This window comes from Pteropus medius, unplaced genomic scaffold (genome assembly GCF_902729225.1).
Source record: "Pteropus medius unplaced genomic scaffold, Ma_sr-lr_union100, whole genome shotgun sequence".
In the NCBI taxonomy this organism is placed as follows: Eukaryota; Metazoa; Chordata; class Mammalia; order Chiroptera; family Pteropodidae; genus Pteropus; species Pteropus medius.
The window spans coordinates 19701373-19725824 of NW_024342467.1; the positions used below are offsets into that span (position 1 = coordinate 19701373).

The 24452-nt window shown below is 48.7% G+C and overlaps 2 pseudogenes; one reads left to right on the forward strand and one right to left on the reverse strand.

Annotated features, from left to right (window-relative positions):
• Nucleotides 1-323: 323 nt before the first annotated feature.
• Nucleotides 324-446, reverse strand: LOC120602543 (uncharacterized; annotated as a pseudogene).
• Nucleotides 447-5532: 5086 nt separating this feature from the next.
• On the forward strand, nucleotides 5533-5651 carry LOC120602510 (uncharacterized; annotated as a pseudogene).
• The last annotated feature ends 18801 nt before the right edge of the window (nucleotides 5652-24452 follow it).

Consider the following 24452-nt stretch of genomic DNA (forward strand, 5'->3'; position numbering starts at 1 on the left):
GCCTGCTGAGTATCCATTTTCACAGTTGCACCCTAAATTTAGCTCTGACTCCTGATAACAGGGACCTTGCTTCGTTCTGTTCTCTGACCTGGTCCTGGCTGACGTCCAAGGCTCCGCCACCCTAGAGAGGTTCAGAAGGAACAACCTGAGCTGCATTGCCCCGAGACTGGGCCTCCAGGCCCCCAGGCCCACTGCTTCCGAGCCCTGGACAGAATTCGAGCTGCCTCCATTTGCCGGTGGCTGGTGGGGACAGCAAGAGGAGGCTCATGAGACTACATAAACATTTTTTTTTAACTTTTTATTTTTTTATTATTTTTTTTTTACGCCTACAGCACCTGGTCTTCCTAGGTGGTCTCCCATCCGAGTACTAACCAGGCCCGACCCTGCTTAGCTTCTGAGATGAGACAGGATCAGGCACGTACGTTCAGGGTGGCGTGGCCGCAGACCAAACATTTTTGGAGCATCCGTTATGTACTTGGTCCACACCCTTAGTTCTAATTTAATTCTCCATAAGTAATTCTTATAGTAGGGAAGAGGTCATTGGAGCGCAAAGAGGTTAGATAACTGGCCCAAGGCCACGTGACCAGGAAGCGGTGATGCTTCTCACTACATCTCAACGGGCCGTTGAAGTTAAATCAATCTAAATTTCCGCCTTACTAAAATGCTCTCAATAATTCCCTTGCATAATATGTTAAAAACAAAACAAAATACAAAGTAAGGGCATTCGAGGCCAGCAGGTTTGAGCCTTCGCTTGCTCACATGCGAACCGAAGCAAGTGGCCTGCCTCTCCACCTCTCACCTGTGGAGTGGAGATTCCCTTTCCTCAGGAAATGCCACGAATACACAGGTGCGCATGAAAAGAATCTAGCCCAGGACTGACACAGATAAAGTAGCCAGTAAACGGAGTTTTCTCTTTCCCGATTCTTGCGAGGATTGGGCAGTTCCCGTGATATGTTTCGGACAGTACACACACACACACACACACACACACTTCCCGTGATACCTGGCTGCTTGGCAGAATTGCCAAAGGTTAAAGAGCCTCTTCTGTACCCTCCTCCCACCCCCCAAAAGTGTAGAGGCCCCAGCTTCTTGCCTCCAGGGTGCATACCACAGAGCACGGCTTTACTTGATATCAGTAGGTCTTGAGTTCAAAAATCCCGAGTTAAACAAAAGTAAGCAGATTGTTTTTCCTGCAGAACGTTACGGTTTTTAAAATACCGAGAAGCTTTATGACACTCCACAGACAACAAGTCTACAGCCTTGCCCAAATATATTTGACCGCCGTGTCTTGTTTTTTCAGTGAGAACCTGGACAAATCCACGTCCTGAAAGACACACACTGGGAAATACTGGTGTGACACTCAGGACCGGGCTTCTGTCCACTCCCGTCACCAGACTCAAGGGATGGCTGCAGCCCTGCTGAGACCAGAGCTGGGCTCCTGCTAGCGGACCTTTCCAGCGCCCCCTCATTAAATGTCCAAGGGCTTCTCCTTCTGCATAAGCAGCACCCACAAACGGCCAGGCCCCTGGGGTTCAGATCCACATTTCAGAAGCACCTGGCTGGAGCTCCATTAGAATTATGGCTGGAGCTTAAAGATACGCAGTCACTGCCAGGTAGAAGGAGGTCATAGGGAGGCAGAGCCACCTGCAGGAGACCTGTGTGGTGCACCGTGAGAGCAGCTGGGAGCTGGTGGACCCAGGGACGGGCGAATGCCAACACAGCACCTGCGGAAGCCACTCTCCCCTTTCTCTGCTCGAAATGGAGATTTAACAGCGAGAGCAGGGTTTTCACAGGTGGGCCTTTCATTTCCGCTGGATGAGACATGGTCTTGACCACACTCTACATCATGGTAAAATATGTGTGTGGAGGAGGGAGGGCGTCTGAAGTCGATGTTTCTCTGTTGGGTCGAATGTTAATTAAAGCTGACGCAAACGTGGACCCATATCAACCACAATTCCATTTTTCTGTAAGATCATTTTCATCCCGACAACAGGTGAGTCCAGTGCTTTATAACACGTTCCTGTAAAAAAGTTTGAGGGCTCTTCGTTATAGCAACTAAAACCTCACAATAGTTTCCTACTTGAGTCTTTAGTCTGGTATTTTGAAAAATAGACTTCTATCCCCAAAAGTTGAGGCAACAGCACTTCTGTCATAAGAACTCTGTCTGAGAAGCATGTTAATGCACTTAGTAACAGGTGTGCACAGATGTATCGTGCTGACGGGAGGGCTCTTATCAGGCGAGGCAGGAGACCACGAGCTGGGACAGACCGTTCCCAGCTCCTCCCGTGCGCAAGGAATGAGATTCGTCCCTTCATCCAGCGTCCAGCGTGTCTCCTAGGGGCCTGTAACACACCAGACACTACGGTAGGGGCAGCGGGTAGCCTGGTGAGGGTGACAGACCTGGCCCCGAGCATAGCCACCAACCTGCAGGCCTTATCAACGTTGCTGTCACATAGGAGTGACAGCAACATTTCCAAGTGGAAGAATCTCAAAGGTCATCCCGTGAAAAATTCTAATTAAGAGAAGTTTCTAGATTTAAAGTAGAATTTTCCAGCAAGCGGGGCCTGTTGCATTTCGTTAGGCAGGATGGTTGGGCCCAAAGTAGACATCGATTTTTCTTCTCCGACAATTCATTGGAAGGCGGAATCGATGCGCTTGTGAACACCTTTCAGCAAGGACCAGGGCGCTCCCTTCAGTTCATCAGGAGGCACAGCCGGCTGTGCGTCCTCTGTTGCTGCCGTGCCTGCGTCATGGCAATAATGAACAGCTCGACTTTCTGGGGGATTTATGGGAGAAAACATGTCTCTTAAAAACGTATGTTCCCTAAAATGCTTTAAACATTGGATAGAATACCAAAGCCCGGGGAGGCAGGATCCCCCCGATTTTCAGCCAGAGAGCATTCCATTCGAGTCAAAGGAACGGGCATTGATAGAGCTCACACCCGCTGCCACGTGCCGGGCACAGTCCTGGGGAAGCAGAGACCCCACGGCAGCGCAGGTCCTGGGCGCTGGTCAGTGCGGAAGGCAGGCGGGTGGGCAAATAAACCGTCACCTGCCAAGCCTGCTCTCTCACAGGTAGGTACCAAGTGCTAACAGATTACCAGCTAGAGGAGAATTAGGGAGGCTCCAGAGAGGAAATCATTTCCAACTGTGTCTTGATAAGGCCTGCAGGTTGTAGGAAATATCAACATTTCTAACATGACATATGAAGAAGAAAGTAAAAAAGCCCCTCAGAGTCCCGCCCCCCAGGGCAGCCACTGTTAGCCCCTGCCCCGCCCCTGCTGATGGCTCCGCCCAGCCAGCGTTGATTCACCATTGACACCTGGCCTGGCTCTTCACTAAGGGTCTTTCGCAACCTCATTTTATCCTCACAACAAACCCATGTGGCAGGTAGAATTAGAGAGAGTGGTCCTGATGTGGGGAGTGGCGGGAGTGTCAATCCTGGCTTACGGTGGAGGAGATGGGGAGGTTTAAGGACGATAAGTCGCTTACCCAGGTTCTCCCAGCTGACACGCAGCAGGACGTGCCACCCATCTGACTGCGGAGGCCTGGCTCCTAGCTGCCTCAGACGGTGGGCCCTGTTCCCAGCTGCAGCTGGGGTCTGAGGGGACCTGAGCGTGAGGGTGGGAAAAGCGGGGTGCTGAGTGGCAGGAAGCGAAGCTTGGTGGGGGGACCTTGAGTGTTTTGCTGAGAAGTTTGGACTCAGCCTGAAGGTGCTGATTCTACTAGGGTTCTTAAGCATGAAAGTAACGAGATCTGTTTGGTGTTCCAGAAAGATCCTGCTGGCTGCCATGCAGAGGTAGAGGCATAACCCGCATCAGGGTGGGGGATTCTGAGGCCGGTGAAGGATGAGCCGACCCTCCACCAAAGGGCAGCCTTGGGGAGGAGATGCGGAAAGCTGCCAGGTAGAATCACTCGCCTGAGTGAAGGACCTGGAGGACGAGGAAGCCAGAGCACACGGGAGGACCCTTGGCCAGCGTCCTGGTTTCAGTGCCTCGATGACCGTCTGCTGTGTTGGGAACTGTGCCAGACGCTGGAGCACAGGGATGAACTAAGACTGATCGCGACTTTGGTACAGCGGTATTTAGCACCCTTGGGTGGGCCACGACAGGATCACCTGACGCCGGATCCCACTCAACATAGAGAACTGGAATGGTGAGGCCCTAGGTACCTGTGTCAGCCTGACGCGGACATGTCACTCGAGATGAAAATGCCACGTATTTTCAAGAGCAGCCTTTCTTAGCAGTTTTTAATCATTTATAAAGATATCTAGATCCTGTGATGAGTTGCAGAGGAGGAAGAAGTAAACCATTTCTTTCCATTTCTTTCATGCGACCGACATGAACTTTGAGTTTTCGTGTCCTGGATCTTGGTGCCATGTGGGGACACATTCAATCAGATCCTCTTAAAGGGTGACTATTTTAAACTCATCCAAACTTGAGCTCTTTGTGTTATTAGAAAAAAAAAAAAAATCTTGGACATATTTTTGGCAAAACTGAATAGTAGCATGAATGCAATTAAATCTAACGGAATAAAACTGCATAAACTCCGGTATATTACACATTGTGACTTAGTCCCCTCGGAATGGAGCCCCGGTAACGGGAGCAGCTTCCAGCCTTTGTCTCCTCGCAGCGTCGTCTGTGTAGTGGGAATTTTCAATCATAAACTCAGGTGAGCAGCGAATGCTGCTTTCTTTACTCCGACCATTGGCCTGGATTTCCGACTCAAAACCCCATCCAGCTGCCCCCCACCCCACCCCGCAGAACACCGCGGGGGCTTCTAACTCCCTCCACCCGCCCTCCTGCTGGGCGGGTGTCACGGGAATCCCAATGGGACAGGGTGCCCACGTGTTCCTTGACCACTGTCCACGGGGCTTGTGTTGTCCCACGGTCAGCCTTGTCCACGTGGCATGTAGGGGTGCATGGAGCTGACGGGGAGGGAAAGGAGGGGCGTGGGGAGCGTGAAGGGGAGTCGATGAGGTCAGGGGCGTACGGGGTCCCGGAGGAGCGTCGCGGGGAATCGGGGTCTGTGGCGCGGGAGAGTGTGGCAGCGTGTGGGGGGTCGTGTGGGGGACGTGGGGCGGGGGCTCGCGGAGACAGTGGCTGGGATGCCGCTGCACTCAACGGTCACCGTTTCCACCAGGGGCTGCCCCTTCGCGGTGCACGACACTGGATGCCAGTGAGATGCGGGCGTCCAGGCGCAGATCGGCTAGGCACTGGCGCCACCTAGTGTTCCAGCATTTTATTGGCCGTTTTACCGAAACTTGTATCTGTGGTCACCAACTTGGAGTGCTCGAGCCGCGGGGCGCAGAGATGTGCAGAAAGGTAGGGCAGGAGCGGGCCAAGACCTCGGTGTCGTAATCGCGATTCCGAGGGGCGATCCGGAGCGACTCGGTTCTCAGCTACATGTGGGCTGCAACACGAACGACCTTCACTCGCAAGGGAAGTGCTCCCTCCCTTAGTCACCCTCGGCTGTGCTTATCTCCTACCTTGCTAAAAATAGATCCACGGGTCACGGTTTAAAGGGAAATAGAGTCTACGTCCATGCCACCCTGAACAAGCCGGATTCCGTCCGATCTCGGAAGCTAAGCAGGGTCGGCCCTGGTTAGTACTTGGATGGGAGACCACCTAGGAAGACCAGGCGCTGTAGATGGGGGAAAAATAATAAATAATAAAGGGAAATAGAATTTAAACGAAAATAAAACTTTCTACAACATCAAAACGCACCAACCCTAATTGCAAGGGACACAACTAAATCCTGTTTCAGGAGTGACACGGCTCCTTGGGGACACAACAAGTCTAAAAGCGGAAATTATGCACAGTCCCGTGAAGTGCTCATTTCACTCCCCTTAGCTCTATTCTGGAAAGATGAAGGGAAACAAGTGTGCATGGGAGCAGTTATTATACAGATGTCTTTGCATATGTGCCAGTTTATGGGACAAGAGAACCATCTGCAGACCTCAGTCCTCAGCAGTCACTATGGACGGATTGCTGGTAGCTGAGCCTGTTGGTCTGGGAGTTGGAAGGTCCCTCTGTGCTGCTTGCCCGGTGGCCCTCCCCAGCGATGAGGAGCCTCAGAAAACAGGCCCCGAGGACTCGTCTTAGGAGGGGTGGTCTGACAGTCACCCTTTCCTTAGGAAAGTCAGCTGTGATTCCCAGTTGCCCAGCGCACGGCTCTCTCTGTGGGAACAGACGGCTTGAACCCAGGCCAAGAAACAAGGCTTTGCCTCTGCGATCCACTGTTCAAGCCGGACAGACTGGGCTGCTCTGCCCCGGGGCCTGCCTCCTCGGCTGCTCAATCGATGTCCATCATTAGTCATTAGGGAGATTCAAATAAAAGCCACAATGAGATACACTTCACGCCCACCAGAAGGGCCGTAATCAAACACAGTAAGTGCTGCTGAGAAGGTGGAGAAATTGGAAACCCCGTGCATTGCCGGTGGAAAACGGTGCAGCCTCTCTGGAAGATACTATGATGGTTCCTCAAAACATTCGGGATCGAAGTCCCCTGTGCTCCAGCAATTCCACGTCTGGGTATGCACCCAAAAGATGCTCCTCCTCCCCCTTCCTCCCTGCCTCTCTCTCTCCTAACATGTCAGGGGACGCTAGTGTTTCCGGGGCCACAGATTGGAAAATGCTTCGTCAAAAGCATGAACTGTCAAGACAGAGAGGCCTCTCGGCCGACGATGGGAAAGAAAACACAATTCATGACACATTAAAAGGGTCAGACAGACTTTATTGGAGACAGATGAGGTAGGTACAGGGACTGCCTCGAGGAGAGACAGATTGGGCTCAACATTGAATATAACAAGGAAAAGCGGGAATTTAAGGAGGAGGGTGGAGTCAGTGGATGAAAAATTACTAGCAGGGAACATCAGGGGTGATGGGGGTGGATTCTGACTACATCCACTGTTAGCAACAAAATACAACCGAGGAATTGAAGGTATAATTGACTTTATTCAGCAATTCATGAATTGGGGCAACATCCCACTAGCAACCAGAAGGGCCCGCTGAGGGGTTTTCATAGGGAGAAGGGAGGGGCAGGGGGCTAGTAACAAAAGAGAAGAAGGATTATTTTTAGACCAAGATATCTTCTTCAGGGATGGGGGGCTCAGGAGATGGGGCCTGCAAGAGCTTTTATCATGCAGACAGCCTCTTCTTTCTGTGGGGGTTGGAGAGGGCCCAGGTGACAGATGACATCATTGGTATTCACCAGAAAATTCCAGGCTGGTTGATTAAGATTATATTTCCAGGAGAGTTTGAAACAGCAATAGGTCAGGTATGAAACTGAGGTTTGCTATCACGTGCTTTATTTAGCACAGGTGACGCCATTTGAGGCCTGTGGTATTCTCTTTAATAGGACCTAAGAGGATTCCTGCTGAAGGCAGGCCAGGGTGAGCAGCTGTCACCCAGGCTGAGGACACCCTGATCAGATAGTGAAGGTGGGAGATTCTGTCAAAACAAACTTAGCGGGGTTCTTGCTAAAACTGGACCAGGCCGAGACAAGCCTGGAAGCCGGAAGTCAAGGCCTCGTTGGTGGGAGGGCTCAGAGGAGAGGGACTGAAGTTTGGTCAAGGACATACTCTGTCAGCAAATCACCTGCTGAAATATCAGGGGGCAGTGCAGAAAAGCAGAGAGTAGCAGCAGGACAAATCGAGGGAGACAGGATCGCCAGGGGCCCCAGCAGGGGTTCTCAGCCCTGGATGCATGTCAGAATCCCTCGCGAAACTTACAAAGAACCTCCACCGTCGGAGGCGCAGAGAGAAGGAAGAATTCAGGCTTCTCAGCTCTTGTCAGCTTCCCCAGGTGACTCTCGTGTGTACCAGGCTGAGAACCACTAAGGTGAGCAATCATGCCACCCAGGCGAGTGATCGTGCCTCCCAGGTGTCCCTCACACACAGCGACCTGTCCGGTCAGAGAGAGTCCCCCAGGAAGACGCACTTTCTGTGGGCTTCGGGTTTCTTGAAGAAAAGCCTGTCTTTGGCAGCTGCGATCTCAAGAAGTTGAGGTTCTGACGAGGCCAGGATGAGGGAAAGAGAGAGGGGCAGCACCATCTCTGTCTTCACCGGAGCCAGGGCCTTTGGCAGAAAGGGCGTCCCATCCCCAGGAAGCCCCAGGCTCGCCCTCCAAGGCCAGAGGCAGGATGGATGACTACAGCTCTTCATAAATGTGTATTTTCTTTTACAAAGCATCCGCCGTTTTGTTTCCTTGCATGTGGCGTTAGAAGACTTGAGATATTCTACTTTAATTTTGTTGTTCTCCGTTAGGCTTTCTGAGGGCCCGTTTTCCTGGCATCTTTCAGCCTTTTTAATAATGATTTTCAAAGGATGGGCCTAGGACCACCAGCAGCCGCAGGGAGCTTGAAGCAGATGTAAATTCTTGTGCCCACCCCAGACGTACGAGTCAGACACTGGGGGGCGAGGGGCGGGGCGGGGGAGAGTCTGTGTTTTAAAGAAGCCTTCAGGTCATTCAGATGCCTTAAATTATTTTGCTTAATATTCCGAAAACCCACAGTTCGGAGGAAATACTGTCTTTAAAACACCTCCCTTAGATTTCTAGGCTCAGTTTAATCATCTGCAGGAAAAGGCAATGGCATCTAATGAGCAGGTAACCACATGGGACAGACTTTGAAGCCTCACGACCCCCAGATAAGATGGCAAACTGAGGCTCTGGTAATCGAGTCACTTCGTCAGGGTCTCAGCTAGGGAGGACCAGAGCTGGGTCTCAAACCATGTCCACCTGCTGCCAAAGCCACCGTCCCCTCCACACCCCTCCCATCCCTCAGCCAGAACACCACAGCTCCTAGGGGGGGCCCGAGAACTGGGAGAAGCAGAAGAGCCTGGCAGCTCCCCTGACTCTTTAAAATGATTTATCTTGTCTGAATAGAAGGTGGGCGGGGTGTCAGCAGCAGCCGAATCTATTTAGAGAAAAGATATTACGTCAGACCTCCAGTTCTCTACCTAACAGCAAGCACCCTTTCTCCCTGGAAGATGCTTTCGTTCATTTCTCACGTATTTCCTGAGCACCAGGTGCTCTGCAGCCGAGGAATACCAGCAGAGAACAGACTGACGTCCGTGCCCCTGGTCCGTGACGAGGATGATAAGAGCTTACATTCGTTGAGCACTTTCTGTGGCCCCGGCACTGAGCAAAGCAATCCCATTTAATCCTCACATACCCTGTGGGTGACTGAGATCAGAGAAGCTAAGCAACCAGCCCAGGGGTGACCAGCTGGGAGCAGCAGGACCAGGATTAAGCCCCGACCCCTTGACTCAGCCAAGCTCTTAGTCAGCATGCCATAGGCCCTGCCTTGTTTCGCTTGTTTTCATAATAGTTACCTATTGTGGTCAGACATTTTTCTTAACCATCGCTCTGGGAAGGCCCTGACGTTCTTTCTCGTTCATGAGTTGTTCGTGGAAAGGATGCTGGGAGCAGAGGACAGGATGCCATCCATGCCTTGTCACCTGGGCCATGGGAGAGAACGCAGAGAATTAAAAGAGTAAAATCCAGAACCAGTGATCAAGGGAAAAATAAACAAGAGGCTCTGCTCCTGGGCACCAGCCACCTGTGGGAGGGAAGCCCAGAGGCAAGGCTGATTCCCACGGGGCCAGGAGGGCCCGCCCTGCCCTGCACAGTTCTGGACAGTCCTGGCTGAAGGCCTGCTAACTATTTTGAATGTCTCCCCCAGCAGGCCTTTCCCCTGATTTTGCTTCCAGGTTTTAAAAACTCACTGGCCAATTTGCATGAAGCCCCAGCCCATCAGGCCCTGGGGAGTGAAAGTCTGAAATCTGCCCCCAAGCTCTCCCCTCCTTCCATGGGGGGGCGGTTACCGCCAGAGCCAGAGAAGCAGGGTCCGCCTGTCACGTGGAGGGTAGCAACTGTTTTCACTGAGAATTTGCAGCCTCTCCAGCAAGCAAGGAGGACCCACCGGCCCTTGCCCTGCCCGGACACCTCTGTAAAGGCGCCACCAACTATGCAGCCTTTAAGGACGCCCCAGAATCTCTCTGATTTTTAGGCACACCCCAGAATTCTTTCTCTGAGAACTACGCTTTCTAATGAGGCAGCATGGTCCCAGAAGACATTTTTTAAGCAATTAAGCAAATATCTCAGAGTAGGCAAACCAGAGGGGGAGCTGACATCAATTGAGCACCGACTGCATACCGGGTTCCGCGCTAAGCGCTCTACCCACGGCGTCGCGTTCACTCCTGGTAACCCCGGCCCGCTGTGTGAGCGAGGAATCTGAGGTACTCGGAGTCTGTGACAGTTGCTCCAGGTCATAACATTAGGGAAGAGCAGAGTCTGAATATGAACGCAGGTGTGAGGCCTCCCCTGGGCCACCTCCTACCTTATCCCGCTGACCCATGTTTGCCTATAAAGCTCTGATAGCAGAAGTGCTGGAAATGAAGCTAGAGCCTCGCACCGGCGGCGTAGAAGGACAGGAAAGGGCCAGGTCTTCCCTTGAGGGAAATCCGGTCTGTGTGCGGCACGAGAGCGGGGAACCCCGATAAATGCGAGCCTGAGATGAAGGCGCATGCGCAGCCCGCCAAGCAAGCAGGGGGTTCAGAGCAGCAGGTGTGAAGACCTTGGCCTCGCCCCAGCCCACGCTTTCCTCAGGGGTAGAAGTGTGAAAAAAAATTATGGGCCTAGTGTTAAAATTGCTAAAATCTCTAAATATGTGTATAAACTGACGCCAGTTTTATAGAATGATGAATCATTGATGCTCTGAAAGATAAGGCTAAGGTTATTACATGAAGACTCTAGAGAAAACAAAAAAAGAAATGTGAAAACAGGAGAGCTTCTGGGGACTTTGGGAGCGAAAACTGTGCTCAGGTAATTTCCACTTGCAAGAGAGAATGGAGTTTCCTAGCTTCCTGTCTGACCTCCCTCCCGGCCCCAGAGACTTGACAAATGAACCACCTGACAGCCAACCTGAGCCACGCCCCCTCTTGCTTAGGCCACCTGTGACTCCCACAGCCAGGGAAGCCCAAAAAGATCATGGAGCGGTCCCCAAAGAGACACTAAAAGCCAAGGGGCACTGAGGACCAGCACATGCTCATCCTTGACAGATTTTGCTCCCCTTTTGGGGTGGCAGTTACAGAATACCCCCCGAGTATGTGGTCTTGAACCGTTGCAAATTCAGCTTTCCCTGATGCATTCCATGAGACACACATACAATTTGAGGGGTATGGAGACGTTTGCATTATGATCACAATCACAAACCCACCCAGTGTTGGAACGGCACGAGATGTCCCAGGAAGTCTGGGCAACCATAGGGAGAAGCTTTGGGGTTTGAGGCTCAGACTTTTGCTGCTGGGTAGATTTTCTCTGCGTCCGCTGAGCTGTTTGCTTTGGGCAACCCTCCATCCCTCATTCCTCGGTGCATTTTAATCGGGACTGGAAAGCAAAGGGTAGATGCTTTTAAAAGGGAAAGTCGGATGGATCTGGTGGCTAGTCCTAGGGGGTCTACAGACTCACATCTCGTAGCCCACCTGAATGACCTCCGGGGCACGGGGCCCTGGCTGCTGGCACAGTTTTAGAGCTCAACGGTGGCGGGGGAAGGAGTTTACACGGGCTTTTCACTTCATAAAAATCCATTAAGCAATATATTTATGTCTTATGCAGCGGGATATTTGTCGCATTCATTTTCAAACATAATTTTTTTAAAAAAACATAGCTTTTTTAAAAAAGCATCCTGAAGTATTTCCAGTTTAATCACAATCGTCGCTACCAAAGCCTCCTCGAAGAGATGGCGTGCATGGGTCAGGAAACGTCTGTGAGAGGGACCTGGCACTCTCTGTGAGGAGGATTTGATTCTGCTCTGCAGGAAGCTACAGACAGGGGAGACGTGCCCCTTCCGGGGTGTGTGGGCCCGCGCTCCACATCCAGAGGGACGCAGAGCTGCAGACAACCTCGAGGGGTCGGAGCTGACGAGTGTTGGCAGCATCTGAGAGGACAGGGGGCAGAGAGGCCACGCGGGCAGCTGCTGACAGAAGGCGCCACCCAGACCTGCAGGAGCCGCCGCCCTGATCTCTGCTACCATCCCGCAGATTACGCGAGGTCGAACGTGGTCTTTATAGAGCCACTCCCAACTTGTCATTAGCTCGCTTTCTTCTTAAAGAGAAAACTAATCAGGAGAAACCACAAGAGGTCCCCGGGCTGGATCTGAGCTCTCTCCAGCGTGGCCAAATGTGGCTGAATCCAGACCAAATAAAGATGTTTACTGACAGCCTAATAAACAAATGGGCCCCTTCGGATGTAACCTTGATGAATGGAGCATCCAGGTGTTTTCAATAATGGCAATAAGCACTACAACTCAAAGTATTTCTGATTCAAGTATAATGCATTATTAGGCCATTAGAGGCTGAGCACAGAGGACCATTTGGACATAGCCCTATCAATAATGCTCTTCCCAGCCTGCATTTAGGCTCAGGGAATTAGTCATCCTGATATTCTATTTAATAAAAACCTCAAGAAGAAGCATCAAAAATCACATTACATTTTAACAGGGTTACAGCAGCCCAGGAGAACCACAAGTTTAATTTTCATAAGAGCATTCATTCCTCAATTATGTCAGACATGAAAATGTAAATGGCAAATTTAATGCTAACAATATCCCTCAAAGCACATTGGCAGGTAAAGGCACATTATGTTGAGTGGATGCTGGCCGCATAACGAGCAACTTCCAAAATGAGGCTTGGGGATGCAGGGAGGAGAAGAGATCCAGGCCACTTAGCTGGGCCACCCCTGGAAGAGCCACAGCCTCAAAGTTAGGGTGGGGGCGGGGGGCATTTGTGAGTCTTAGGGACATGGGCTTCCTGGCATCCATGGATGGCATTTCCCATGGGTGCCAAAAACCCAATTTGTTTGTTCAATGGCAGCCGTCGAAAGGTGCCCACGAAGGCAATCCGGAGCCTCGAAGTGGACTGAACTTCCAAGGCATTGCCAGGAATTATTTGGAGCGTGCAACACAGGTCTATATTTTAAATGAAATTCCAGGTTTCATTTAAAATGAAACCCTCTCCCTTGAAGGACTGGACCACCTTCTTGGCCAAGCGTATAGTAGAGACAGGAGAATATTATTTCTATTTTTAACAAAAGTCACTGACATCAACCACAAAGAATCTCACTGCCTCCTTCCATAAAAAAAAAAAAAAAATTTTTCTCTGAAAGATGTCTGTTTTGACTCTCTCTCTCTCTCTCTCTCTCTCTGGCAAAACCAGTTTCCATGCTGTATTGCCCTATGGGGAGGTTTCTGTCTCTATGACAAGAAACTGAAGATGTCCTCCAGTCAACAGCCAGAGACAAAGTGAGGTCCTCAGTCCAACACTCTGTGAGGAGCCGATCCCCTATCACCCACACGAATGAGCTGGAAAGGGCACCCTGTCCCAGTGGAGCCTGGAGGACCCAGGTGAGCCGTGCCACAGAAACCGTAAGATGATAAATGTGGCTCGTTGGAAGCTGGCTCAGTTTTCGAGTAATTTATCACATTGCAATGGATGGCTGGTATACAAAGTAATCTAGGCTCCGCACAACTTTTCATTGGAATAATTAAAATCGATCCCAAGCTTTCCCGATGCTTTGCAAAGAAAGTCAAGGGAGCTATAATTTTATAACCCACAGCCACACCCAAAATTCTCTTTTGCCATTACGTGACACCGGTGATTTCCCACAGCCGATGGCTGCTCCCAAGCTCTCTCTTCATGCCTCGCTCTCGGCCCCTTACCGCAGAGTCGCCACCAGAACTGGGTCCTCGTGGCCTCCTGCCTTCTCTGCTCCCCTTTTTTTCATTGTCTGTTTGCTCCTCTCTTCGGCAACTATATTTTCGCCATGTCAGGTACAAACCACCAGCGCCTCTGCCCTGCCGTTTTGCCTCTCCTGGCCACACAACGTCAGTGGATAGGACGGATGGGCAAAGACGGTGCTTAGGTTCGAGGGTGGAGTCCAGGGCGGATGCTGAGTGCTCACTCAGGATGAATGTTTGACCCTGTCACGCCTGGTGACGGGCTGGGGCCTCTCCATGGACAAAGACCAAAGCCGTGGCCCGTGGGCTTCAGCTTGAGGGGGAGCCTCTGGCCCTCCAAGGAGCAGCAGCTGCCAGGGCACACTGTGGAGGTGTCAGCACCTCTCATAGAGAAATTGGGCCCTCGGGAGTGAAATTGTCCACTAACGACATTTTACAATTTGTCTTTCCATTTGTGATTATATTTAGGAAGGGCGAATTACAGATATTTTTGAGCTAGAGATGTTTTACATAACCGTGAATTATGGATCCTACAGGGTTTTATCCTACAGCCAAATTTTAAAAAACCTCTCTGGCAGGAAGATTGCCAAGTTCAACGAAGCCGGAATTTCTAAAGGTCTTGCGAGCCAACGTCTGGTTGCAAATTTGCTAGAGCCTCATTTGGGGCATTCAGATAACCCCGAGTGTATCCTGATAGGCCATACAGAGTCATTATCTCCCCTAAGGAGATCCAGTTCCAGGAGCAGGAAATTAAATAGCTTATTTTAGCCAAGAAGACCGCGAGAAAGGAGCTAACTCCATTACTTTCATTGCAGAGCTTATCTCACGGTGAAGTTCGGCCTTGGGGCAGCAGACGGGCTCGGGTGCATTAAGGCCTGAGGAAGATCTGTGCAGAGAAGACGATGCCATTCGGTGCCCTAAATGCCACCACTTTGGGTCCAAACGAGGATTCTCTCAGGTGATTGTTAACAAGACGATGACCCTTGTGAGGATGAGGACGGCACACTTATCTCTGAACATGCTCCAAAGCGCTTTGCTCTCAACCGAGCCATAATCTCCTAATCTCTAGAATGGGGGTAGCGACACACTAGGAATTGCAGAGAACAGCAGAAATTATGTGCATAGAGCTCCTGACACAGTTCTTGGGCTATGATAGCCACTCGATAGTCACATACTTACATTCATGAATGGGGCAGAGGGCATCGCATGGGGGATCGTGGAGATAAAATGAACCATAAAAACATATCTTTATTGTTATGCATGCTGTCACACAGCATTTTCAATGGATAGAGGACATCAAAACCCATAACAGAGAAAGTCTTTTTACAGCCTATTCTATTTGTATGAAATTTAACGTAGTGAAAATAACCGTTAACGTTTTCTTTATGGACAGTTTACAGGTGAGCAAACCAAATATATCAGAGGTTAAGTAACTTGCTGAAGTATTCACAAGTATTAAATAAGGTTTTTATGATAACAATAGTATCTTTTGGGTACCAACTCTTTGCCAAATACTTTATATTTGTTAGCTCTTTTAATATTTTCAGCAACCTCATCATTAAGCTGGAGACTCATAACCCCATTTAACAGAGGAGGACACAGAGGCTCAGAGAATTCAAATGTCTGCGATCAGGAAGAGTCAGCGTTGGAATTCACACCCAGGTGGTCCTGATGGCAGAGCTTCATCCCGACATCAGACCATTAAAGCCAGGTGCTCGTTCTCCTTAGGATTAGAGCTCCCTATGTGGGTGCTGGCCTCAGGGAGAAGTAAGCACTCCGCAAACTCAGCACCTGTTCTGTGCTCATTCTTGGGGGAATGTTCTCCAAGCTTCGAGACACATAAGGTAGATGACATCTGTTGGGAAAGTGTATTCGTCAGGGTTCTTTGCTGATCATGGAGATAGGCGACTCCATAATCTACAGGGTGAGCCAAGAGGCTGCGAACCCGGGAAGCACCAATGCCGCAGTCCAGGCTGAAGGCTGCCTGCTGGAAGAAGTCCCTTTTCCTAAGAGGAAGTCAGACTTCTGTGCTATTCAGGCCTTCACCTGATTGGATGTGGCCCACCCACATTACGAAGGTCAATCTGCTGTACTCAAAGCCCACTGATTTAAATGTTACTCTCATCCAAAAACATCCTCACAGAAATAGCCAAAGAAATGTTTAATTACATAGTTGTGCACCATGACCCAACCAAGTTGACCCAGCAAATTACCCATCAGAGGAACTTAGACAGATAAATTAAAAATGCACACAAAGGTTCATGGCTCCGCCTCCAAGACACAAGCAGAGGACACACTATACTGTCTGTCAAGGTCCACTTGTGTACCAGCTACTTTTATTGACCTTATGTTGTGGGGGAACATTGCCAAGAATAACTAACTGATGGGGGCTCTGAGACGTCATGCACGACTCCCAGGCTGGCAGGGAAGCCCAAGCAGCAGTTAAATGTCTCCCATGACGAAAATTCAAATAAAAAGTCTGGCTGGCTGATGCTGAGGGGGGGTCACGTGTGTCTGTGGGGGCGGGCTCCCAAATACCCCCTAGAGGCCTCACAGATGACATCTGCCAACTCAGGGGATGTACCACAGTCCAAAATTTAATTGGGTTCAGACACCCATGACTTCTCAGAGGAAAGGCTCATCCACTCAACCAAGTTCCAGGGACCGAGGTTTAAAACATGAAAGCCCATTTCTTAAACTGCACTTAATAACTGCCACAAGCCAGGTTGACTGTGTTCAATAAGTCAGATGTCCCTGCTCAAAACCTTCAAGAGCATAAAATTCAGAGTCTTTGCCACTGCGAATCTGGAACTGCACCCTACCTCTGTCCCCGACCCTTTTCTAACACCCACGACCACCTACAAACATGTGCTCCGGCCGCCCAGGTCCCTTGCAGTTCCTCTCTCATCTCGAGCCCACCCCCACCTCAAGGCCATTGCCTGACCAGCCCCAGCTCATTTCTTCTTTTAACGGGTTTGTAGAATAAGGAACTGAGGGTGGCCTCCAGCCAACAGCCAGGAACAAACGTCCTTCAAGCAACCGGATCCCACCATCGACCACATGGTTGATGTGAGCTGGCCCAGCTGAGCCTTGGAAGGACTGCGGCCATGGTGACATCTTGACTGCAACCTTCTGAGAGTCCCCTAGCCAGAGAGCCCAGGTCAGCTGTGCCCAGATTCCCGGCCCCCAGAAACCGTGGGATGATAAATGTGTGTTGTTCGAAGCTCGCTAAGTTTTCGAGTAATTCGTCACATTGCAATAGGTAGCTAATATACCAAGTGATCTAGGCTCTGCACAATTTTTCATTTGAGTAAACAGTCCGGAAACCAAAAATAATTAAAGTCAATCTCAAGCTTCACTGGTATTTTTGGAAGAAAGCCAGGGCCAAAGAAAAAGAATCAGCCAGAAAGGGAAAACGCCAGAAAGGGCAAGGTGACATTGTAAAGGGGCGGGGCACAGAAATTGCCTGTATTAGTCAGGGTAAGCCAATCTGATAACAAACAAAGTATGAGGGGATCAGCACTCACAAAAAAGTCTGGTTTTCTTCCTAAATCCAGTGTGGGTGTTCACGATTGATGTCTGTCCTCCAACGGCAGGGTGACTAACCATTCCCGTTTTCTTAGGATGGAAGGGTTTCCCGGGACATGAGCACTCTGTGCTAAAATAAGAAAAGTCCCAGGCAAACCAGGATGAGTTGGTCACCTGATCCAAAAATGACTCCTAGAGCCAGCTCCGGCTTCTTTACTGGATCGTCCACATCAACAGGTGAGAAAAAGTGTGGAGAAGCCACGCCCACCATTAACCGCTTTGGCCCAAAATAGACACATCACTCCTGTTTACATTCCCTTAGTAAGAATTAATCACATGGGCCCCGCCCTCCATTTGCAAAGGGGCTGGGAATGTTGTTTAGCTGGGTCTCAGAAAGAAGAAATGGGTTGCCGAGCAGGGAGCCAGTCTCTACCCAACGCCCCAGCTCCCCTTCATTGGTAGAAGGGCTCCCAATGTTTCTACCGATTTAGAATGGTTACAGAAGGGGAAGGACATGATAGTTTAGGACTGATTTTCCAGCCCCTACACACACACACAATAATACACACACGTTTGGAAGCTATCATTATATTACTACCATGCTTATGCCAAGAATGGGTAGGACACACACACACTTCAAGAAGACACTATCAAGGTACAGAAAATATCCCCATATATGGAGGCTGTGGGGTAGAACTCCTGCTGAGAAGTGACAGGCTTTGCCTCCATGGACTTAACCAGGCCAGGAAGCTACCGAAGGGCCCAGCTGGCCTTCTTAAATCATCTAATGCACCACTTACAAATGCTCAGATCAGATCCCGCACATTCCAAAACAACAGCCCCACTGTGTGCAAGCAGCAGACGTCAGCCCCTTTTAGCTCCTGCAAGGAACCAGAGAAGCGGGCTGCCCTCCCGGGCCCACTGATGGGTCTTCGCCCACATGGGTCTTCTCCGTCCAGCTGTCCAGAAGCATCTTCACTCCTCATGGAGCCCAGGGGTTTTTCATCAGTGTAAATCTCCACTTCCCTTTGCTCTAGAAATTGCAGTTCTGGCGAATCACTGTGCTTCTATTCTTAATTATCAATTCCGCAGCTTGGTTTCCTGGTGGCTAGTGGTTCCCCAAAGACTATACACCTTCACTTAACACATATTTCTATGCCTTTTGGTGTTTTTGTCTCATGAATGCCTGCTATTTTTAATCGTGGCTAGACACAAAAAAAATAAATATTATATTGTACAGCAAAATGGACTCTACTCCAAAAGCTTTGGTGACCTTAGTTCTCCTATGACAAACTGCCACACTCATGAGCCACCGCTGCATCCCTCAAAGAAAATAAAGCCATAACGTGAGGACCCCAATCTAGTGGTATCCAGCCACCCACACTCTCTCTCCTTCATGACTCACTTGTCCTTTGAATGTGATGCTCCAACAGTCATTGGCTAGTTATGTTTCGACAGCATTGGAACTTGCTATGGCCATTTAGAGCCACCTCGTCTCAGCTCAGCCATGGTCACTTTTACCATAAACCTCCTAAGAGCCACAGCAGGGCCTCCAAAACTCAAGGTACTTTTCAGCTCAATAGATTGCAGTTACTGAATGTCTCCATTCATGGGCCATTTGCACACCAGATGGAAGGAAACCCAACATCCGAAAACTAGGAGAACTGGTTATAATTTAAAACATTTGGTTATATTTTGGAAGACCCACAAAGCTAGGTTTCTGGACTATCTGCAAACAACACAAATTCAGAAGTTAATCATCTGTGGCAAAACTCTGCGGATTAGTGTTCAAATCCAGGAAATTGGACAGCTACTCTCGGTGACTCTGCCTTTGGGAGCAGGCGAAGAGGGTGCCTGTAGGCATCTACCTGCACGTGCCTATGGGCAGTGCATCTCGAGGTAATCATTGCGAAGCATCAACTACAAAAAAAAAAACAGGAGATCAGGCTGTAGGTGTCGAAAATATTGTACGGAGTCAAACCACCCCATAATCTCCACAGACTTGACTCGTGTTCTCTACCGTCCCTTGCATCCCCTATTGTGGTCAGCGGAGCCACCATCCACTCAGTGCCCCCATGAGATGCCACGGAGTCACCTCCACCTACTTCCTCTCCTCCCTCTTCTCTCCTACCTATTCCTTCACAAAGGCCTCTCGACCTGCTTGAGAATGAGTCCCCTCCCCATCCTCATGGGCCTCACTAAATTCAGACCTTCAGAGTCTCATCGGGATTTCTGCAGCTTTCCCCTGTCTGGCTTTTCCCACATCCATCTGTCACACAGTGTCCAGAGTTGTTGTCCAGAAGAAAATCTGATCTGACTGCACCCAGCCCCTCCCTGGTACGACATCCTCACCGGAGCCTAAAACGCTCTCCACATTTGCACCCTCTCCCAGCTTTCCTTTCCAGCCTCCCACCTAACCACGCTACACATGCCACTCCTGGCCTGGAATACACCAATAACTGTCTGAAAGAGAGATCAGCAAAACAACCCCATTTACAACAGCATCAAAAACAATAAAATACTTAAGAATGCATTTAATAGTCAAGGAGGTGAAAGCTCTATACAAGGAAAATTATATGGATGAAAAAAACTGAAGACACAAATGAATGGAAAGATATCCTGAATCAGAAGAATTAATATTGTTAAAATGCTTACATTATCCAAAGCCATCTATAGACTGAATAAGATCCTTATCGAAATTCCAATGGCATTTTTCACAGAAATGGAAAAAAGCAATGATAATATTCATATGGGAACACAAAAGACCCCAAATAACCAAAACGGTCTTGAGAAAGAAGAACAAACCTGGGGGTGACACACTTCAAATGATACTACAAAGCTATCATAATCAAAATAGTACGGTACTAGCAGAAAAATAGACACATAGACCAAAGGAACAGAATAATGAGCCCAGAAATAAACCCATGCATATATGGTCAAACAATATTTGACAAGAGAGCCAAGAACACTCAATGGGGAAAAGATAGTCTTTTCAATAAATAATGTTAGAAAAAAATGGATGATCACATGCAAAATAATTAAATCGGACCCTTACGCCACTCACAAAAATTAACTCAGAATGTATTAGACTTAAGTATAAGACCTAAAACCATAAAACTCCAAGAAGAAAACAGAAGAATAAAGCTCTTCGCCATCTGCCTTGACAACAATTTTTCAGATATGACACCAAAACACTGAACAATAAAAATAAAAATAAACAAGTAGGACTACATCAAATTAAAAGCTTTGGCAGAGCAAAAGAAACAATAACTACATAAAGAGACAACCTACAGAATGGAATTAAATGTTTGCAAACCATATACCAAGGAGTTAAAATTCAAAATATATGTAAAGAACTCAATAACAAAAAGAAAGGAAGGGAGAGAGGGAGAGAGAGGAAGAGAAAAAAAATCCCACAAATAATTCAATTTAAAAATGGACAGAGGACCCGAACAGACATTTTTCCAAAGATGTCATATGAATGGCCCATATGTACATGAAAAGATGCTTCACTAATCATCAGGGAAATGCAAATCAAACCCACAAAGAGATACCACCTCACGTGTTTAAAACGGCTATTATTGAAAAGATAAGAGATAACAAGCATTGGCAAGAATGCAGGAAAAGAAGGAACCCTAGTACACTGTTGATGAGAACGTAAATTGGTACAGCTACTACGGAAAATCAGGAGATTTCTCAAAAAATCAAAAATAGAACTACTATATGATCCAGTAATCCTACTTTTGAGTATATATGCAAATGAATAAAATTACTATCTCAAAGACATAGCAATATCCCCAAATTTATCATCTTGGCTATAGCCAAGACATGGAAACAACATAAGTGTCCATCAATGGATGAATGGATAAAAATGTGATATATATATATATACACACATACACACACACGCATATACATATGTATAATGTACTATTATTCCGCCATAAAAAAGGAAGAAATCCTGTCATTTGCAACAACATGGATGGACCTTGAGGGCATTATGCTAAGTGAAATAAGTCAGACATAGAAAGACAAATACTATGTGATCTCACATATATGTGGATTCTAAGAAATAAAAAGCCAACCTAATAGAAACAGAGTAGAATGTTGGTTGTCCGGGGCTGGGTAGTGGGGGATTGGGGAGGTGATGGCCAAGGGTACACGCTTCCAGTTGTAAGGTGAATAAGCTCTGGGATCTAATATTCAGCGAGGCGACTATAGTTAACCATACTGCATGACTTACTTGAAAGTTGCTGAGAGAATAGATAATATATTCACCACACACATAAAAAAATATATATAATCATATGAGGAGATGGATGTATTAACCAAACTTATGATGGGAATCATTTCACTCACTTCAATCTGTGGTTTCTCCAAATGGTTGTGTCTTTGCCTCCCCCGACTCCAATAAGGAAGCGAGTTGCTGCCACCGTGGCATACAGACCCCAAAGACACTGGTTTGGGTTCCGAAAAATGTTCAGTTCAGTTCAAGCCTGAATGTGGGAAGAAGCAGTAGCAGAATGCTGAAGAAGTCTAGCTCTTTCCACAGCGATGCTGCTGCGATTAGCTCACCAATAGTTAGTTCCAATCCAGTAAATTGAGATGATAAGGAAGGGACAGTCAATGCAAACCAATAAATCTCTCCTTCCATGCAACCTTTTATCTGAGTATGTCCCAAAAAAAATCTAGACAGGAAATATGTAACCCCAGAGCAGTAGCCTGATACATTTATTAGCTATAACTGAGTTTTCCAAAGATACAGTGTGAGTTAATTGAGCACTCGGGCTTAAAAGGAGACCTAAACTGCTGGCTTCTACTCCCCACTTAAAACTTAGAAAATCACAGTGTTCCTGATGAGACGCTAGATAGCTGTATGGCTTGAAAAGGAAATATGCCCAGGAACCACTGGATACTAAAAGTCTACCCGCAGACCCAAACAGCCGATCCCTGTTCCGGTTCCATTTTGTAAATGGTGAGTCAAGTACATATGGCTAGTCCACAAGAAGGTACTAAATGTGCAAATTCTCATCGTGGCCAGGGCCCACGATGGTGAGGCCTGATGTACAATGTCTGCTCGTTCAGATCTCTCCTCTAAAGAGGTTCTTTTAACTTGACTAAGAAACCTCAAACACACACTATGCAATGAACTTTACACACATTTATATGTCTGTCTGTCTGCCTATCTGTCATCTATCATCTATCTACACTTACAAACTTTTATGTACTATACAAGTCTAATGACATTATGTTTCTGGAATTATCTACCAGTCCTTCTCACTAGGGAGTTTGGCCAGGTGCGATTAGGCTGAACTATTTCTCAACCAGTGCTCTGGCTTGGTCTCCGCATACTTTCTCACTTGTGAAAATTGTGAGGATTTGGTGGGATGATCCCGACATGGTGCAGGCTGAGATATTCTGGAAATCAAAAAGGCAGCGTAAAATGTAAGGGACTATAATTCACGTGACCACAGTCATTGCAATCCAGAAACACACAAAGTGGGAATGAGTAAAGCAGCCTCCAGCCTCGCCATTACATCCTCTGCAGCCTGGGGAGGCCGGCCTTGCTGGGGTAGGGGCCTGAGCTGACAACGCCCCCAGAGCCCGGCTGAGCGCTGTGGGGAAGGGAGCAGAAACAGAACTTGTCCTGCTTCCCATTTCTTTCATTCCAGAAATAGCGAGGCCCCTCAGTGGGTTACAGGGAGCCCAGTGGAGCTGCCACGTTTTGATTTTACCCAGGAGCTATCTGAGGGAGAGAGCCTTTCCAGAGCCCCTCCAGGCAGGAATGAGGATCACGCCCTTAATTCCTCGATCAACTAAACACTCACCCTTGGCTAGCCTCCCTGAGTTTAGAAAGAGTAAATATTTTTTTGGAGATCCAAGCAAATGGTTTTGTTTTCTAAATACATGCTGGTATGGGGTCTGGAAAGAAGAAATATGAGTGCAGATTAGGTCTAGGGAACAGGAACTCATTTGAGCCCCAACCGTGTGTCAGACACAGAGCTGGGTGTGTGCACAGTCCTCTTCTTACTCCTCACAGCTGCCCGTGAAGGGGTGACTGTCACCCTGGTTTTATTACAGATGAGTGAGGAGAAGCTCAGACAGGCTATCTGGTCTACCACAGACACACAGGTGACAGGACAAGTAACAGCTTGGGGTCTAAACCCAGCTTGCCCATCTGCAATGCCCATGCTGTTTCCAGGACACTCTGCTCCGTTGACTTGCCTAAGATGCCCCTTCATTGCCAGGTAACCAAAGAACAGACATAATATCATGCCAATACCTCTCCACCTGTCCGAAACCATAGCTATTTTTCCCTTGGCAGATTAAAAAAGTAGCTCCTTAAAACAACAAAATGGCGCCGTTGACGCCTCCATGTCACCCCAGAAGGATAATGAGCCATACCTTTAGAAGTCGACACATGCACCCCTGCTTCCTCTGATTTTATTTCGCACTCAATTGCTAGATTCGATCTGCACGTGCGATGCTACCGAAAGGTGGAGGAGGGTGATATCGGAGCAAATCAGCCGATTCCCGGAGGTGATGAACTTGAGCGAGGGTCCAGCCCTGGTGACAGACCAGAGTTCCTGGGAGGAAGCCAGGCCCTTTCAGCAACAGCAGGGGCTCACTGGCCTCCGTTCCTGTAACTCAGGAAGCGACAAGGCGCCTCCTGCTTGTGGTCACATGGCCCTGTTCATCGACTCCTCCCCTAACTCTCCTTGCTGGGACTCGAATTGTCACCCAGCGTGAGAGGTGCTGGGTCCTGCTGAAGCTTGAAATGGAAGGCGAGGTTTGCAAAAGGTCTGGAGGAAGCATTAAAAGTCGTTAAAATGTTCAAAAATGAAAGATGCAGAGAAAGAAAGAGATGGATGGGTGGAGGCGGGCGGGGAGGGAGCACAGGGGGAGAGAGAGAGGGAGGAAGAGAGAGAATGGCTTTGCCTAGGGAAGGGGGTTACAGTCGAAACGCAGTCCACTCTGTATTTCTGGATGCTTGATTTTTGTTGCAGAAAAATCCAACGAGGTCTCATCTGTTTTACATCATTGAGCAGCTGCTACCCAGAGGCCACAGGTCTGTCGCTCTGCCCGCTTTATCTGGAATGGTGCTCCCCTAGCATACCCCGACTGCACACCCGTGATGGCTTTCGAGAGAAAACAAGAATGGAAATGAGCAAGTGGTGGGAAAGGAAG